General features: G+C 36.7%; 1 protein-coding gene across 1 annotated transcript in view; it reads left to right on the forward strand.

Moving 5' to 3' along the window:
- Positions 1-8,151: 8,151 nt before the first annotated feature.
- frmd4ba (FERM domain containing 4Ba) overlaps positions 8,152-19,665 on the forward strand; it is a 59,866-nt gene continuing 48,352 nt past the window's right edge. Inside the window, exon 1 of the mRNA XM_056253714.1 lies at positions 8,152-8,373. The gene's annotated coding sequence lies outside the window, so the exon portion shown is untranslated. The remainder of the gene's footprint in view (positions 8,374-19,665) is intronic.

The raw sequence follows: 19,665 nt of genomic DNA on the forward strand, positions 1-19,665 counted from the left end.
CTAAACAAATTCAAAACATGACATGACACATATTTTAAAAATGGATTCACAAAATGACCACATAGTTTATGAATTTTGTGCTGTTTTTTTTTTTTTTACTTTCTATTTCTAGCGGATTCGACTCTTACAAAACTTTTGTTGGTGCAACCTGATCTACTGATGTTAAATAATGAAACCAGTAATTAGTTAAACATGAAATACATTTTCATTTTTGTACAATTTTCAAGTTCACAAAATTATATATTCTAAAAATGCAAAAAAAATACTTAAAAAAAAAAATGTCAAAATGCTACAATAAAAACAGGAGCACTGCCGTTTGAGAAATATTTTGACTCAAAAAAACGAAACAACTTTTATTATTATTATTATTATTAATTATTATTATTAGTGAATTTCCCCACTACATTTTGCCAGGGTCCATATTGTCCCCACCACTTTTAAACATCTCGCGGCATGGATGTACCAATACAAATAAATAAAACATCACCAGTTAACTAGCAGAGCATTCATTTATTAAATAAGAGGCGATCTAGCACGCTGAAATGTATTGTTTTTGAAATCAAGTGATCAAAGTGCTCGTTGACTGCGATCAGTGGTGCTGATACAGTGGTGCTGATAAAGTGTTCTCTTGTGGCTCGCGCTGCCGCGCACAGTCTTCACACGGATGCGCGTTTTAATCCGTTGCGGAGAAATCTCTATTCGTTCCGGTGAAATCACAAAGTAAAATGCACACAAACGTCACGTGTCCCTGCTTGATATACAACCACTGATAAACATAATCGGTTTTAATGAGGGAAAAAAAAAAACTGTACGAGCGCGGATTAGAATCCAGAATCTCTGACACGGTTGTCTAAAGTTCTGCCACTGGACCATTAAAGCACATGCAAAAAAAGTCGGTTTGGATATATCTATTTCTTCACGTGAAATTTTTCGTCACCAACACATATAAGATCTCATTAAACGACAAATTAAACACAATATACTATTTAAATAGATTGCTGGACATCGGAATTGTATAGCCTACATCTGATTTATGATTTAGCATTGTATTAGCAACTGTGGTAGGAGGGGCATCAATGACCGCTGGGGGGGAGGGGGGGCACGGCCCTCGAATGCCCCACCATAGCGCCGGCACTGAATAGATGTGCTTTAGTCTGAATTAGGTAAGATGTGTGCTTCCATTTCAGTTTCCACAAGTCCCTTCACTCGACGGGATGCTCTCTTGTGTTCTGGACGGCAAGTAGTAACTGTAACATCGGGCATATTTTGTAGTATTAAACACACATTTATACTGACTTCATCAGGCTCCGAAAATTCTTCACAAACAACACAAAGAATGGCCTTTCTCAGCTGCCATAGTTGCATCTCTTGCGTCAGAACAGTGCGTTCAACGCATCACCGTTTCTGTTTAAAAAACGTTGTGTAAACGTTTTGTCGGCGCTGAACGCAGCCCTGGTGAAACCGACTGTTTAACATTCGAAATTAATAAATAAATGTGCTGGCTGTGAGTAACTATAGAACCTTATGTAGCCCCGCCCCTTTTCAGCGCTGCGCTCGTTGTCTTTTGACTTCCGGTCTGTATTTTCACAGCGATCTTGCATAGGTATGAATAAACTGCTCGTAAAAAATTTCCCGGTCGACATGAGATCTGCTTTACAATGCTTATGATAAACATTACAATGCTCATGATAACTTTAGTTAACTCTACAAGTAAATCCACTTCACCAGCTAATTACTCCTCGACAGCGATGCCATAGAAATATGCAGAGCGACCGCAAAAACGGAAGTTCAAAGATAATATTTTAAAGATGACGGCGCCCACGTTTCTCTGGTGCATAAGGTCTATAGCAACATGCAGTCAAAGTATCCGTTTACAATTTATTGTAAAACAAACATCTAGTTAGCCGTTTTACATTACGTTATGCCACCTGTATGTTTTAATTATAGGTTAAAAACGAAAGTGTAACGCCCATGGCTAGACAAGCCTAACTTACATGAAAAAAAAAATACGTTAACTTATTAGGTATTAGGTATTATGCCATGGACTTCGGCGGAGGCAACCTCGTTGTCCATTAATACCCGATAATGGACAAGTCGTCGGGCATTAACCCTTACTTAATAGCTTGTTTACATATGACTTCACGTGACTGAAACCCAGCTATTGGTTAACTGTTAGTTAGCTTACCATATGAAGTTAAAAATTATATTGATTTCACATGAAAAAAAAATGTTTTGGGAAGTAAATATTTGATATTCAGCAAGATAATACAGTCATGTACCTTTACAGTCAAATATTGTTCTATATATATTTTTTTTTAAATAATTAAAAATAAAATAATTTATAGTGAGACCTTGAGTGAGGCTGAGGCAGCAGCCAGTTTGTTTTTTAAAAACAAATATTTCTTATTTTTTAATCAGTTATGAATGATAAAATATGCAGCCACCAAATTCCACCCCATAATGCCTGTAACTTTGTCATCATGGTTTTTTTTACACTAAATTTATAGAATTACAGCAGACAGTTTTTACCGTAAATTTAAAAGGATTTTTTTAAAGAGAGAAATTTTAACAAAGCTACTGACATGTAAAATCAAATTGACAAGTGATGATAATCTATGTATGATATGAGCACTTATCCACTTTTCTAACATGTAATGTATGCATCTCTCTTGAGGGCTGTAAGGAACATGTCTCATCAACAACCCAACCTAACGGCAAAATCCATAACACTTACAAAACCTTGACTCATCCAGAGAGACATAGACAGCACAGAAACACCTGAGAACCATGAGCTTACTGGGGCTATTGGGTTCAGATATGTTACAAACAGCCTCAAGGAAAATACCTCTCAAATGAAACTGTGCTTTTTCAAGCTGAGGAGAGCAGCGCTCCCAAGCTGCAAGCTACTTGCACAATCGCCTCAACGAGAGATCATGTCAATCAAAACGGTGGACTTACATTGCTTGAGACATTGCAATAATCTCAGCTAGTGTCAGTGTTTGGCTTAAAGCAAGGGTGTTACTCTAAAACTACTCAAAAATTGTTTTTAAAAAAGTGTTGGGTGAGTCAAAATACCAAGAATTTATAATAAATAAAAACATTATAAAACTTTACAATACGGTCAAATTACTTAACGTTACTTAAACATAACATAACTCTATTTTTAAGTTTTGTTCTACAATGTAAATTACACATGTGCACACCCATAGCTAAAACGCGAATTTTGAAGCATTTATGTTCATTTTTGTGTGTGCAGTGTACGTTGTAGAACAAAACATCAAAGTATTGTCAAGTTGTGTTAACCACAGGCTTAATTTTACTCATAAATTGAAAAACTCCATTATAAAACCCCTATAGGAAAATCTTAAAGGAACCAAAGGCGAATTAGACTTCCGGGTTCTGACGTCATACCTGCACCACTCTATTAGGGTGTGTTGGTGTGGACTGTAAAATAAAATGGATGACGTGTCTCCACTTCCTTCCACTTTAGAAAAATTCAACAAAAATATCCCAGAAATAACCGTTGACATCTAAACCAAATGGAGCCTGAGTCTGTGCAGTAGTGATCCTGAGACTAATTTTGAGATATTTGGCAGATTCTAAGATATTCTCCTGCAATTTTAATACTTTTATTTATTTATTTTCTTTTAGGGAAGAGGAAAGGAAGGGATAAGCTCAAACCTTTCTGAGCATGTTAGATGGTTTTTGTAGCACTGAACTGCAGTTCCTGCCTATACTATTGGAATAAAGATTTTCCTGTCCGAGATGATCTGTAGCTAAGTACAGAATAAAAATAGGTTTTTCAATCTAATTGTCATGCTGATTTACAGATATTTATACTTGTTACCTAACATGATACATTTTACACAGCAAATCACTTACTCAAACATTATGTGTCCGGATAATGGCCGCCTGCTCCACATCCACACCCCATCATCTCCAGACTCTACATGGAATCTTTCTGTCTACAAAGGACATTCAATAGGAGCGTAAATGGACAGAGATAAATAAAAAAATAGAATGGTTAATTAATTAATTAATTAATTAATTATTTTACTTTGAGCTCATATAGAAACTCACACACAATTAGGATGCACACACACATCATACATTACCGAGGTGGGAAATTGGACATTCTTCGCAAAGGAACTGTATAGTTTTCTAGTAAATAGTAATATTTTACTAGTGAATTCTGTATAACAGAGCACAGACTGACAAAATATAGGGAAAGGTCATTCAAACATATATATAAAAAAAAAATTATGGTAGAGATTAGGGGTGGAACGGTACATGTATTCGTATCGAACCGAAACGGTACGGGCGTCACGGTTCGGTGCACGAATTTACACGGAGAATACACGGTATGAAAATAAATAAAACTTGCAAATTAATTAATGTAGTGCGGAACTACAGTTAGATACGCGGGTTCTTTAGGGACACATAGCTAATCTGTACCATCTGCTTAGCTCTGAACGTGCGTTCACTTCAAACGTTGGCTTTATACGCGCGTCCTATTCGCTTTGGACTAGCGTCGAAATAGACGCGAATTTGACGCTCTATTCACGTTTGGTGTGACCGTGACCGCATAATGAACAGGCTGCGATGTCAAAATTGCAATGCTGGAGTGTGTGTGTGTGTGTGTGTGTGTGTGTGTGTGTGTGTGTGTGTGCGAGAGAGAGAGAGAGAGAGAGAGAGAGAGAGAGAGAGAGAGAGAGAGAGAGAGAGAGAGAGAGAGAGAGAGAGAGAGAGAGAGAGAGAGAGAGAGAGAGAGAGAGAGAGAGAGAGAGAGAGAGGCGCGCGGGCGCGATCGAACTGTGTGTGTGTGTGAGAGAGAGAGAGAGAGAGAGGCGCGCGCGCGATTGAACAGTGGAAACATAAAAAACATACTCCGTCATTTTGTTCAGATCATTAAGCCTGCAAAGTGTTTACTTATATTTGTGTACACTCGCAATAAAACACAACATTGTGCTTTTGTCACACTGTAAACTCTTGTCAAACTGTAACCTACAACTGTCACCCAACCAGAAACACACACACACACACACAGTTTTAAAAGCAAAACATATTTATCCAACTCCATTTTAAAACAGTCTTTTCCATCTTTTGGACATTCGTCATATTGCATTGGTTTTCATTTCTTGTCCTCGGAGCACTATTACACATTCTACATTGATTAAAAAAAGAAAATCGAATGTGTTTTTAATGGTAGTATTATTTTATACAGAAATCAATTATTTATAATTCAGATGAGAATAATGTTACATTGTAAATTAGTAATGTTAATTAAAATTAAGGAAAACAAATATATTGATCTGAAATATAGCAAAATAATTTTAAATTAATTCAGGTACAATTACCAAACATATCGCAAGGTCTTTTTGTCTTTTTATTAATTTAATTAATAAACTAATTATATAAAACTATTGTCAGTGCACTACAAATAAACTGGTTCTATGCCTTTATTAATAAAACTTATTTAAAAAATACAATGCCTCCATTGTACCGAAATCGTACCGAACCGTGATGTCTGAACCGAGGTATAAACCGAACCGTGACTTCTGTGTACCGTTCCACCCCTAGTAGAGATCAGATAGACACACTTTATCTCACGGTGGACCACCACGCGATTATAGTGATGATTTGAGCATCCAAGAGGAGTAAAAATTTGAAGGGTTGAGACGGAAATTATACTTTCTCTTCCTCAAAACAACCATGTTTTGTTGTTAGAATCAGATGTTTTCTGGCACTTCCCCATGATTAACCCAACTTCAGTACTAAGGCCTAAAGGTATTAGCTGACAGTACAACAACAAACACTAATGCTAGTATATGAATTTAATATGCAATGTCGCTTTTCGTTATTTAGCTAATACATACACTGATTAGTTCATTATTTAAATTGTAGTTAGCTTGATAACAAACTTGCCTTGACCAAATGATGTCCGTGGTGTTCTTCATTCATCGAAAACATGTATAACCATACAGCAAAAACAACTTCTAAAACCCAAAAGAATCAAAAAATGCATTTGCTGTGGCTCAAGGTAATGGATGTGCTCGTCACAGTGCGCATGCGTGCGTGTTGTGCGTTGACATAAACCGGCATAAACTAAAGAGGGAAAAAAAATCTCTCATTGTTTAAATATTTCTGGTTACATTCGTTCAGTTTACAACCAAAAACAAATGTGTGTTGAAGAACAGACATCCACAAGTTTATAATTACAAACCTAAATAATTAACAATAGCATTGCCGTTTCTAAATGACACAACATAAAAAGGAAGTTGAATAAAAAGTCCCTTTCAGTCTTTTATTGAATGTTTCTCCAGTAGATGGTTCTAAACATTTCTGCCAGACCAGTCAGATATGTTTTATCCACTAGATGGCAGTAAATCATAGCTTATGAGGCAATGGAAGCAGAGATCCATTGTGTTTTTTTATTTTATTCTCTTAGGGACCAGAATACAAGTTGTGAATTTCTACATAAATGCACCAATCATAGTCTTTCATCCTATTTTATCCTTTCATTGGTCTTTCTTCTGGTTGTTTAACAAACCAAGACTGAGAATCCAGGAACATATCCAGGAAATTATGTATTTTAGAAGGCATCAAGAAAAGAAAATGTAGCCTATTCATTTTATTTGACAATATGACAATAACGGTAACAGAACATCGCCAAAAGAGAGGTGGGGATGTAAATTATATGTGAAACCAATGCCTGCAAAATCCATCATGTTGTAATGTATTTTCCAAAAGCCACAATTTTTCTTTTCCTTTCTTTCCTTTTTTTCATTTTCCTGCCACTGGGCCTATTGTTTCTTTTTTTGAGAGCTTTTCTATTGTTTTGAGCACTGACACTCCCTTCCCCATCCCTCTCCCTCCGTTCCACAAGTCCTCTCACTCTCTTTTGCTCCCTGTGCTTTTTCAGCTTCCTGGTTTTTGCCTTTTAGGGCATAAAAATGCATTTTAAATTGGGGGATACCTCTACACATATCACCTCACATTTTTGTAGACAAAGTAAATTAGAATTTACAGTATTGTGAGGATTGGTAACATACATTTGATAAACTGTGTGCTTGATGTTGGTACAATTTTGTCATTGATGTCATCAGTAAGACATTTATTTATTTATTTGATAAGAAAGGCCCACATGGGGTTACACTTTTGACTTCAATCAAAATGAAGTTCAAAATGACATGTCCTTCATCAGGACTATCATAGGTCTTAACAAATGCGTGTTGTAAAAATGTCCACTTATTCGCTGAGGTGAGAAGTGGAACTTTTCTCCAGTGACAAGCCCAGAGAACTCATTAACCTATCTTACTGGATAATCAACGGAATCAAAATGGATGTGGAAGAGTGAGCAGGCATAGTAGTGATGACTAGCCATGTGTGAAATCACAGAGCTGGACAAGAGGTAGCAATCTCACACTCATCTTTTTCTATATCAACATAAGATATAGCAGCACAAGTCAAGAAAAGGTTTAAAGTCACCATGAAATCAAAATGGACCATTCTTATTTTATATGGACTATTGCTATTATAAATTATTTATCCACAAACATCGTTTAAAAATAAAAATGTGCCCTCATAATCTTTAATCAAAATAACTTCCCCACCTTCTTGCAGCGAAATCTCATCTCTTCTCTGATGACATATTCTCCGGTGTGAGGGCGGGACAACCTGTCACTCACATGAGATCACAGCAATAGCAAACCACAACCATCCAATCAATTCCCAATGGACAAAATCAAGTCCCGCCCTACATATCTTCTTGTTTCACAATAGCAAAGAAATTTGACATATTTGTGTTCTTTGGACCACCTAGTCAGAATAATGTAAATTGGGATTTACATTTTCTAAAGGCACAGAAGAGGAAAAAACTTACTTCCTTACTTTATATAAAAAAACCTTGGTAGTTTTTTATATAAAGTGGATATAACAAACATAACAATATGATTTTGTAGGACTGCATTTATCATGACAAAAAACTTTAACACCATTTATTTCCACTCCATAATTATTTTATTTTATTTGCACTGTAGGTTCAGCCCGCGCGCGCGTCAGTGGCGTTTGTATCACCAAGGTAACGGCAAAGGGAAATTCGTCTGCTCAGGCAGGACCGACTGTAGGGATCAGATAGGGGCGGAGGAGGGGTAAATCAGTAAACGGACGGCACTCTACCGACAGAGCTTGTGTCCTCACAAAGCTGACATGAACTGTATCACCGGCTGGCTGTATTTTGCGCATCGTTTTTCTTTTTGTGTTCATGACTTTGGACGCGAGACAACAGAGTCAATTTAGGCTCCGGTAACAAAAAAGACAAAAGATTTTCGCAAACCTGGGGCTTGAACACAACAATACCGACAATAAAGAGAGGTGAGTTCCGCTTGTTATTGAAAGGTCTGCGTGTTCAGCATGTTTTTTCCTCCTTTTGTACTTTAGAGATTATAGATTTGCAATATTATAACAACTTGAGGATAAGAAGTTGGGTTTCTTTGATACACATTATGTTTGGCATGATGATCGTACGGTACGTAAAGCTTGACCGATGTCAGAAACTTCACCTCATGTGTGCTATTTGTGAAATACACCAACAAATTAACGTACATTCTCCAGGATCAGAGAGACAGCTTATATTTAAACTTTGCGGAAAGTGTTTTTTTTTTGTTGGTGGTGAAATGCAGTTAATATTGTACAGTAGGCTAATATTGCCAGGAGCACCTGACTCCTCTTAAATGAGCCTTCAATGGTGAATGCAAAACCCTGTTTACTTGATAGTATTAGTTGATTCACACAGTTACTCGGTGTAAAGTTGTATTTTTTTTCCACAAATGTAAAAACTTTAAGGTTTCATGCCTTGCTCAAACCTTGAACAATGATACTCAATGCCAAGGGACTACCTGGAGTGAGAACATGTGTATGCTTGTTTCCTGTTGACACATGTGAGAGAGCTGTTGATTAGAAACCCTGGCTCATTTTAAAAGACCAAGGAAAACAGAACTCCGTCAAAAAGCCATTTTCCCACCGTTCCTGCAGTCGCTGATTCTGAACTTCCTGCTTCCTGAGAAAGACAAACAATAGGAGACAGAAACATGTGACATCCTGATAATGTATGAGGGGAACGGTGACGCACTTCAGTCCAAATTTAAGGAGGATAAGCATGCTTTATTTGTTTTTAGGGCTTGTTTTGGGAGCAGGTGATGTAATTAATGATTCAATTTAAGGGATACACTGGTTAGGACTTTGTTGTGTGCTGTGTGCATGTGGTTCAACAATTGATTTATGCCACAGTGGGTTATACTTTTAGCTGGTTTTATGATAAAAGCACATGCACAAATTCAAACACACATGCATACTATAGGGAGCATTAAAATGGGGTCAGTTTTCCCAATTCCTTTAAGCTATTAACTGATATAGAAAATTCTGTATCTGATAGAGTCATTTTCCAATCAGGGTGCTTTAATGGATTTGCCTATAGAAACTAGGCTTTTAATGTTCAACTATCATTAAAAGCAAGGCTTTTCTCTCTGGAGGTTTTTAGGGTAGAGTGCTTAATTGAAGCACATTTGAACACTTCCCATCCCCCTTCTCCTGAATGCATTTCTGTCTATATGTTTTATTTCTTTCTGCCAAGTTGCTTTCCTTTAACACTGCTCATGATGTTGTTATATGATATAGTTGTAAATCCAGTATGTTCACCATGTGTAACCTGACAACTAGCTCACCTTCCTGTTGCACAACAAAGGAAGGCTGACCACAAAAGATAATATTCCTTGCCTGCATACACGCTGATGGCTGACGCTTCCAGAAGTGTTACTTGAAAATGGCCACTTTAAGGAAGAGAGTTTTGGCTTTTTTAGAAGGGTGCTTTTAAATGATTTCCACTCTTGATTCTAGCTGAATCTAAACTTGCTTTGAGATTTAGGGATTTGATTGTCAGTTCTCCCTGTGGGTTGGCAGTTATCTTTAAGCTTGGAAAGTACAAATCAATTCAAAGCCTCTGCATTTAATGGTGCTGGCAATGCCTCAGAGGGGTATGTGGATTCAGTTCAATTCAATTAAACCAACTCAGTTACAGAGCAAGTGTGACCCGATGTCGTATAATTGATCCCTTATTGCATTAAGGACACTGGTGTCAGTCCAATTTGACCATGTCCTTAGAAAGGCATGCTGGCAAATACGGCATCAGATGGTTGAGATGTTGAAATGTACAAAGTACATTTGTAGAACAGATGAAACTAGATACTATTTGCAGATGTGTCTAGTAATGGGTGCCAGTTTTCTCAGTAAGAGTCATATGGAAATCAGAATATTTGTGTCAAATTAGTGTAAAATATACAAAAGTGGGTCATTGTTTTTGTGTGTTTAATAGCTGTTTCGGATCTTGTTTTTTCCATTCTTTTGTCTTAACTGGAGTATTTAAATTGTCCCGTGGCAGCTCTGAAAAACAAAGGGCTCAAAACTGTAGGTTTGGTAGTCCATAAACCTGTCCTCGGGATGTAAAAAATTAGACCTATCAACCAATTGCTATTTATCCATATTGCCCCTTTAATTAAAGGCTCTTAGAAAAGATAAGAACTGCTACAAAGCTAAATGTTTTGATTATGTGATGCTGTTCTGTTCCAATAATTGAACTTTAGCTTCCATGATGCCCTGCTACTGTTCTCCAGGGAAAACCGAAAATGATCCCTATAGTTATTACTCATTTTCTCTTTTCCACTGGCAGGCATATGTTCAATTACATTCCATCAATGCCCGAATGAGAGCGACTATTAATATCAGTCCACCTAGACACAGAGAGGAAGAGCTCATGATAATGGGCCATCCGCTGCTGTCTCGCCTACCACTACTGTTGTATGTGTGTGTGTTTCCTCGCTCTCAAGAGACCTTGGTATGGTAACATCCTCGCTGAAAAATAGACATGGCCTACAGTCTGGATGGAAATCAATAGAGTTGTATGGTGCTGCTCCACATAAGTGGTAGCGCTGGAGGGAATCATGGCTGATTCTTCAACATTTCTGTGTTTTATCAAGGGATACTGTACTGTTCTTTTCAAGGGAGATAGTAAGTAAACATTATCAGAACGATGTTTCATAAATATTGGGTTAGGTTAGTAGCACATATACAGCCCTGAGGCCACAGTGACAATGAACTGCAGGCGGGACATGGGACACAGGTCAGGAGCCCTTTTCATCTAGCAGATGGTAGGAATTGCTTTTCATATTACTATGAGTGACAATCAAATCCACCACATGCCCTTTGCTTTTTAATGATTATTAAGCCTTAAAAAAACATCCTTTTTCAGTAACAGATATGTTGCATTATTAGTTGTTCATTTGAACAATCGTCTAACCTGTTGTGGACTTCAGTTGTAATTTGAAATGCTACAGCAATTGATGATACGTTAAACTGTGCGGTGTTATTGAGGAGAGGTGTCATATTACTTTAAGTTACCCAACTTATGATTTTCCAACCTGATCCCATGAGAAAACGTGACTGTTTCACGAGGTGACTATTTCGTATGTCAATTTATTTAAATGAATAGTTCACTTAAAAATGAAAATTCTGTCATCAGATCTCAAATTCTGGCCTTTTGTATCTTTCCCCTACAATCTGGAATTCTATTTCCCAACACATTCGCAACCTCTTATCATTACATGATTTCAATATCATTGAAAATGGCTTCTTGATTCTCTGATCCCTAACTTTATGATCTGATTCATGTTATGCATGTTGTTGTTACTGTATCTACGCTCAGTGTATCTGTATTGTTTTTTTGTCTGCTGTCGGGTTTATTTGCTAATCTATAATATTGTAAAGCGACCTTGAGTTTGCAGAAAGGCGCTATATAAAATAAGTGTATTAATTATTATTTATATTATTAACTATGAAAACATTCCACCTGTTATAGAGACTTGCTAACCACCTTAAACACCCTAGCAACCACCAGAAACACCATAGCAACACACTAAAAACTATTCAATGTAAAAATGATTAATTCTCAGAACTGTCCTTTGAACACGCTCTAACTTCTCTGCTACTGAAGATGACCTCTGCTTAGATAGAAACTTGATACTTTAGCTTTAGCCTTCACATGCTGAAATATGGATGACTCAAAGAAAGAGACATCTGACTTTTGTCACCGTAAGCTGACCACCAGGTATAGCCTTGGGGTGGGGAAAGGACTTGATAAGGTCTTGACAAAAGACGATGACCTTCTCATGCCATCAATGACCAGCAAGAGTTGAATGAATTGTTGCCCAAAGGGGTTAGTAAAGCTTTACAGGATTTTGTGACTAAGCCTATTGTAATTTCTTACATCATCAGCAATTTACAATGAAGCCTTTATCTTTTTTTCTGAGAATGGTGGCAACTTTGCTGAATTGCTTATTTTTTTATCTAAACAAAGCAAAAGATCTTGTATGACTGGATCATTGTTATAAGACTGAGCAAGGAGTGCAGGTGGCGTGTTGTGATCCAACTTGTCATGTCTGTGAATTACTTGCTCATGCATTTGCTTACCCCGCTGTGCCTGTCTTGTTTATTTGTTCTGACACATGGCATGTGTCTGTGGGCCATTTACCCGCATGAGAGAGGATAAAGATCACAGTTAAAGTAATTTGATTGTTCTATCCCTCTGTTTTCTGTTCGTGGAATTAAGGCAATGTTCAGAAAAGCATCTTATCATAGGTTACTTATTGTTCTATTTTTTCAAAAGTGTATTACATATGCAAATTTGCATAGTGTTGCTTAAAATGTTGCATGTGTATGCAATGCATAATACATAGTTTCACATATCATTTCACGCCATTTTTTTGTATACTTCACAGTATTTATTTAGTAATCCATTCTGAACAGCCTAAATGAACACAAATGTTCAAAATGTTCTCATCCACCACATGTTCAAGGACTGTGACTTATTACAGGATCATTTTGCACATGTTTGGTCAATTCCGATACCAATTCTAGTGTTAAATGAGATATAAACAATTTAACGATAGGCTGAGTTTGTGTTACTTATCTAAAAAACACTTACACATGGCCTTTTACAGCAGTAGCCTTAGCTTGAACCCAGCCTGTTGTGCTGCAATAAAAATGTTATACATAGCTCATCTGTATTTATTAAACCAGATTTTCCATCTCCAAACATTTTTTCCTGTCTTTTAAGCCAGAAAGGAGGAAAATTGTCCTTTTAGCATGGCTGAAATTAAGGTGAAATGTCACACTGATTTTGAAGGATATGACAAGAGACAAGGACATAAGGTTCGGTACAAATGTTTTTAAATGTTAACAGTGGTAGTTTGCATAATATAGTTGGAGATGCGTTGTGAAGCGGGAGAGAACATTAAATATTAATAAGGACAAGAGCCAAGAGAGATGGAATAAGCTAAACACTTCTTATGCTTCAGTAGCACTAAGATTACAAATTCACAAAAATGCGCATACATAAATAAACATATCAGGGTGAGGGTTCATTCAGTTATGGACTTCAGAATGCTTTCTAGATATAGTGTGACTGTGAGTGTGTACATCATTTTATAAGAAATTGTCAATAAGTTATGTGACACATATGAGGGAAAATGCAATAGGCTAGGTCAGTGCTTCTTAACTGGTGGGTCATGACATAAAATAAATAAGTCATAGAAAATGCTAAATATAAAATGCAACTAACCATATAATGAAATAAAAATGGTATTATAATTTTTAGGTATGTGAATTGATTTCAAAAATAATAAATGATGAATCATACATGGTCTGTGTGATTAATAGCATGAGCACATAAGACTAGCCACATGAAGTGGGGAAAAACAAAATCGTAGCCTCAGGAAGAGAATAATTGAGACTGCATTAATTACGTTAATTATTTACATGCAGACATGTATTTTTGTTAGGGAATCGAAAATGCTTCCCATTACTTTTTGGGTTGACATCAAAGTCTGTGCATCCATTCAAAATCTATAGTATTTTGGTCATTTGAAAAAAGCAGCCAAAAAGGTATATAGATGACAAAGTTGCTTGTCATGACCTCATCAACAAAAACCATGAACAAAACAGGTACAACTATGCAAGCTATGCAAGTCACGATGTGTTTTATGCTGTGAATAATGTTATTAAGCTTGCATGTTGTTGGGTCTACTTAGTTTATTTATATATTTTAGTCCTAGATTTTAAAAACAATTTGTTTACTGTGTCTGAATCAGTTAACATAAATGTAGAGATTAATATAGATCATTATAAAAAATAGTTGACAAAAAATATTCACTATTTGAGCATCAAAAGTCATATATTAGTTGCTCAGTATTACTATGGTACCTTAAAAAATAGTTTATTCTGTCTTCGTCTTCATCTCTTCACTGCTCATTCTTGCTCTCTCTCAGATTTTCTTCTCTGCCATTGTCTACAACCCCCCCATAGTGAAACTAAGAGAATCCATTCATGGTTTTTATCTCTTGCAAATGATATTTAAACCCAGTGGCCCCACGTTCTCAATCTACCGTTCTGCAAAGTCCCTGCACCCACAATCCCGTGGGGACCTTATTAGAGGGGGCAGACAGACAGTACGCGCAGAGCGCTGGGCAGAAGCAGCAGTGACCACCTCCCCCGTCTGCTCCGTGGCATCTGTGTTATGCGCACACACACTCACACCCATCCTTTTTGTCATGGTTCAGAGGTTTCAACATAACCCAGCTCTGTGTGCTATGGCCTATATCAGCCCCAAATCCCAATCAAACAGACACTTCAATGGGCTCTCTGTGACAACGAACTACTTAAACCCCATCTCAACACATAAAGCAAAGACTTACTGTAATCTAAATGCCTCGAGGCTTAAATATTCATGAAGGCATGCACTTATATTTTTTTATCTTCATAAAGATGTATAAATATAGCAAAGACTAAACGATTTTTACATTTTCTGAAGAAAAGGTAAGTGGTGCTAGGTGATGTGGGTGGTTGCTAGGGCGTTGCTATTTTGTTGCTAAGGTGTTCTGAATAGATTTTAGTGTTATGTAGTTACTAGGGTGTTCTGTGTGGGACACTACTGTAAAAAAATACTGTAAAAACAGTAATATTGTAAAATATAATTACAATTTTAAATAACTGTTTTCTATTTTAATATATTTTAAAATGTAATTTATTCCTGTGATGGCAAAGCTGAATTTTCAGCATCATTACTCAGATTATTCAGTCACATGATCCTTCAAAAATCATTCTAACATGCTGATTTGGTACTCAAGAAACATTTCTTATTATTATCAATATTGAAAACAGCTGCTTAATATTTTTAGATACTGTGACACTTTTTCAGAACTATTTGATGAATAAAACATTCATTTATTTGAAACAGAAATATTTTAACATGTTTTTACTGTCACCGTTTTACTGTCACCGTTTTAACAACCACCAAGTGACAATCATATTTTTGATTGTTTATGAAAGATTTAACGTTTTGAGGTATCATTTTATGCTCAGCACAAACAATGTGGGATGAGTTATATGCCAAATGCTAAGGGTTAAACTCCATATCAGAGCCCTATGTTTTTTCCCAAGGCATTTTAAATTATAATGCAACAGAGCTGAATTTATTAGAGCAGCCTGCTCTGATTTTGATCTGTCTGTGTAATGAAAAGCATTATTATTTTTACAGATTGCGGAAACAGATGGTCTGATATCAGAACTCTTTTATTTCATTTCAGAATATTATTGATTTCTCTTCCAACAATCCACCTGTCAAACCATCTGTAACCCAACAGAGACCTCAGTCAGTCAGTCAGTGGGCTGGTCAAACAGCCGTTTGGTGTTGGCTCTGTACAGTGGCATCCCAGTAATGAAAGTGTAATGCAGACACTGCACTTCTCAAAGCACAGTCATGCACTCTTTTGGGGCCATCAGCTGTTGATGTGCACACGTGTACTTGGGAACAGCTGCATACCATCATTTCTGAGTGTGTGTGCCCTCTGGATGCATAAAATGCCTTCCCCTTTAAGCCAATTAAATATGCTCATATTGCATTTGGTAATTGATGTCACATTATTGCGCTGCTGGGGGAGCGCACAGGGTGACCAGAATGGCAGTTCTGTGCCGCCCTCCTCTGGGTTCCTAGTGGAAATTAGCTCATTAATACAAATCAGTGTATGAATGTAACCATGGGAGTTTGCCTTGACACTGATAAAGAGGAGATAGATAAAGCTTGAAACAAAGAGAAAAAGACAGAAAAAAAAAACATTTTAGCAAATAAGAATTCTCTGAATCTTAAAGATGCATTAAGGAATAGTTCATTAAAAAAATCCCTATTTTATTTTTTTAAATCTGTTATTTATTCAACAATTTGTAGGTGTAGACTTTCCTTTGCTGAAGGACTTCTTTGACATAATATTAGGGCTGCTTGATATATCGAAATTATCGAAATACCGCAAATATCAAGCGTAGCGTCAGTTCTGGCAGGTAGTCAAGCTCGCATCAGCTGACTCTCAGCTGATCCACGTCTACCTATAGGAATACGACGTCTATCACTCTATACATGTATAAGCTCCTTCAGTATTATCAGCAGCTATCGCGTTTCTCAGGAGCTAATTACACTCCTCCTCTCGCCCAGTCAGCATTTGGCATTCTGATTCCCCTTGAATCAGAATAAATTCTCAAATTATGTTGTATTTTAAAATCTTGAATTAATTATATCTGCAATACATTCATGTTGATTCTGTTCTGTTTACCCTAAGGGGGGTTATTGCTGCTCTGCTCTCTCTGCTCTTATCCATGCTAGGCTGCATGGATGCGCAGGGAGTTCTCGCCCAGAATGGAACCATACCGCCAATCCAAACTGTATGCTAATTGTCAATCGTATTTGACGATAGTGGTCCTGACAGAAGTACATATCATAACGGCTTGCGATAACTGCATGATTTTAATACTCTAAAAGATTACAAAAAGTCCAAGTTTTAGGTTGACGCAGACAGCAGAGAGTAGACGACACATGACTGTTACATACGTGTGACATTCTTAATGTTATTAAATGCAATAAGTGAAGTATTCACGCGCACAGTAAGCATTATCGTATTGCATATCGAATATTGCATTTTTAACGAGTTAATGCATTTTTCCTTAATATTGTGCAACCCTAATAGTATCATTATTGACATATGATGGTATTTTTACAAAGCTGATAAACTAATTTGTATACGCACGGCTAGTGAGTAGTAAAGATTATTACTTTTCATATGATTGTAAGAATGCAATTTATTAATTCAACTGTGAATTAAATTACCACCTTCTGGCCCAGTCTATAATTGCTGTTATTTTAAGGACTACTTGACTACTTGCGTCATATAACACAACATTCAATTGTCCTGTTTGTTTTGGAAATACAATAGGCATTTAATTACTAGCAGGGTGCCATCAAGCGTCAATGCCATTAAAATGAATAGGATCCTATGTCACAAGAGAGCTTGAGTTTATGCACATGACACTGGACAATTGCCAATGTGTGAGGTCATCATTCAAAGCCGAGTTGAAGCTGTAATTGTATCTCAGTTTCTGTGGCAATAACGTGTAACGTTTGTAAAATGCATGCATGGCTCGCAGACGCAAACCAAAGCGCAAGTTGCGCTACTCATCACTAACTCATAGGGCATAGTTCTCCCAGATGTTTTTGCCTTTTAAACACAACATGTGGAAATTAGACTTGCCATTTGATATTTTTCCCCCACATTGATGTAAAACTCTTTGTTTTAGCTCACAATGTGCTTTCTTTTGAGTTTCGGCCTAAAATATGGCTTCAAAAGCTACAGCTGTGTTTACTTTTAAAGGTGCAGACAGCATGTGAACCTTGGTTTCTCTGTGTGTTTGTGAATACAGGCAATTCTTTTTCTTTCGTAGAGAAGCTCTTGAGTGTGAACCTTATGTTGTGTATGTGTTTGTATGTCTTTGTGTGTTTGTACTTGGATTTCATATACAGCCTGCATTTTGAGCATTTTATGTATGTGATATATGTGCATTTGATGTGTGTTTGTTTTTGTTTTTGTTCTTGCTCTCTCTCACACACACCTGAGAGGTTTAACCAGATACTTTTGTCAGATGTACCCAGAGAATTATTACCCAAGACTTCCATTGGGAATGACTTTCAACATCTTATTCCTCAGTGTATTCTATGCTGAGCTAAATATATAATCTACTAGGATTCATTAGCTAATCAACAAATTATATAACAGGAGAGTTTGCGTCAGATTCACGCAAACAATAAAATATCAATTTTCAGTATTTTTGAACTATAGGGGTATTATAGGGAAGATTGAATTTGAAAATGAATATATATTTTTCAAATATCAAAGCATCTAAATATTTATATTGCATCTAAAACATATATTTAAGGGTAATGTACAGTAAAATTTTCATACAGTTTTTTTTTGTTATATATTATTATTTTATTTTATATCTTTTTTAGAAATTATGTGAGAATAAAGAACTGATGGGACCATATGAGAAATTGGTTGTACAGCTTAGCAGCCATTATACAGACATATTTGATTAGAGAATGCCTTGTTATTACATATGTTAGACTATTATGAAAGAAAATATTAAAAACGTCTTATTTTTTTGTGGAATTTGAATTGTTTTCAGCCTGGAGTTTTACATTAAGGTTGAGGGGGGTGTAAGATCGATGTAAGACTGCAGGATGTCCTGTTTCTAACCCCCGTGTTTGTTCTTACCAATGCCACAGGCTCTCTGAATTCCCAGAATGCACTTAAACCCTTGACTCTTTGCCTCTCAGCATCCAATCAGCGCTTGACATCAATGGTTGCTCTACTCCATGAGGGAACTTTTGAGCAGTGCTGGTCTCAACTTTGTCAGTCATGGTTTGAGGCTCTTTACACTAATGCCTTTTAATCAACAGCTTGTATTTTTTGCCATATTACCCATATACATATCCTAGGAGCTGTGGCACTGCAAGAGGGTTGTGTTTGCTATTGCTAGCCTTTATGGTTTGGAAATATTTTATTTTTTAATGTTTTTGAAAGAAGTCTCTTACTTTTTCCAAGGCTGCATTTATTTAATCAAACATACAGTAAAAACAGTCATATTGTGAACTTTTATTATTTAAAGAACTGTTTTCAATTTTAATATATAAAAAAATGTTGCTGCATTACTACTACAGTCTTCAGTAGGCATGGGCCGGTTACCGGTTTCAACCGCGATTTGAAAAAGTCCACTCTATTTTTCCGTTATACCACTCCTGCGTATGAGCTGTTTTTGTATGTCTCGTACATAGACTGCAAAACAATGGACGTAGTGTCCTTGACGTCACCCGTAGGTTTCTGAAGAGCATTTTTGAAGCCCAAAGTGGACGGAGCCGGCCGTCACCATCTTGGCAGCGTGTCACTCCCGGATAACTGAAAATGGGCAAAAAGGCGGGATTAACTGAGGCGACGTGACGGCTAACTGACAGCAGACAAACGGCTAGTAGTGGCAGCAGCGGAAATCCACCTGTCACTCAAGTGGCCATGCCCTTAATTATTAAAAAATGTTATGGCTTAATATAATTTAAACAGATGAGTTTTAAAAAATTCACCCCCTTCACAGTTGTCATGAAGGGTAAAATTAGCTATATAGACCAAAACCACTTTTTGCACCGGGCTGTAAACATATTTTTTTTCTGCTTTAAAGTTGGCCATT

This window comes from Rhinichthys klamathensis, unplaced genomic scaffold (assembly GCF_029890125.1).
Source record: "Rhinichthys klamathensis goyatoka isolate OS25496 unplaced genomic scaffold, OSU_Roscu_1.1 h1tg000109l_1, whole genome shotgun sequence".
NCBI classification, from domain to species: Eukaryota; Metazoa; Chordata; class Actinopteri; order Cypriniformes; family Leuciscidae; genus Rhinichthys; species Rhinichthys klamathensis.